Source organism: Diachasma alloeum, unplaced genomic scaffold (genome assembly GCF_001412515.2).
Source record: "Diachasma alloeum isolate Michigan unplaced genomic scaffold, Dall2.0 Dall_scaffold_00344, whole genome shotgun sequence".
NCBI lineage: Eukaryota > Metazoa > Arthropoda > Insecta > Hymenoptera > Braconidae > Diachasma > Diachasma alloeum.
The window spans coordinates 220,671-221,742 of record NW_021680483.1 but is presented as its reverse complement, the minus strand read 5'-3'; positions in this window follow the sequence as shown (position 1 = coordinate 221,742).

Below are 1,072 nucleotides of genomic sequence, written 5' to 3'. Positions count from 1 at the left end.
AGAGAATACATGCATAAATATTATTTTAAAAAAACAGTTTTTTTTTTATGTTAAAATTCATGACATTCATCACAATCCCTTATCATCGGAGTCGGCCCATCAAACGTATCTCCTTCAGTAGTTTTATAATGCTCTGAACATCTTCTGCATCTTTTGATGTACCAATCATTTCTCATCATATCAGTCAACTTGTCCCAAGCCTGCTCAACATCGGATGCGGCGATTGAGCTTATGAATGAATGCGGGAGATATGCAATATCCTCACGATCCATTAAACTTAAATTTTTTAATTCATAATAAATGTCCAGGGATCGATCAACCGATCGTACAGTCTTTGTTCTCATCATCATCCAGTTTTTGAGTAGTTGCACATTTTTTACAGCACATGCCTTGTTCTCTGTGTAACGATGGAAATGACACAGGGAGGCTGGTAATTCTGTGAACTTGGAGAGTGACGGGCAATCATCGTAACATTCTTCGATATTAACCACCGGAGGTCCCGGTCCAATCATTTTTTGCCGCCATTTTTTCTTATCTTCACCTTTCACATAAATTTTATCAATATTGTCCCACTCTCGAACAAATCTTTCAAGGTCATTATAGGGTTTATTCCCATAGTTCCAAGGTAATCCATGATGATTAAGCTCAAGCCACTCATTCACACCTCTATACTTCGCCGGTAAACTGGAGAACGCATAAGGAGGGCGGAAACACCACGCTGCTGGGCATTTGACTCCCGGATCCAATATTGCGTATGCGAATTCTTTTACAATAAACTCATTGAAGAGCGTTTGAAAACCTTGCACATCCACGAGAATATCCATTGCGACTGATGTTTTTAGGGCTCTAACATTTTAATTTATACATCCATCCCCTCCAATTTTAAACTATTTTTCTCACCCCACCACTTATAGGGTGATAATTTACTACTCTATCATGCAAAATGAGACAGTAAGCGGCCGTATTCTTCGGAAAACTTGACCTTGTTTCAAATTCTAGACGAACATCTACTGGACCAAATTTCAAAGATTCATTTTGTTTAGAACAATCAATTACCACTAGCGGTGTAATT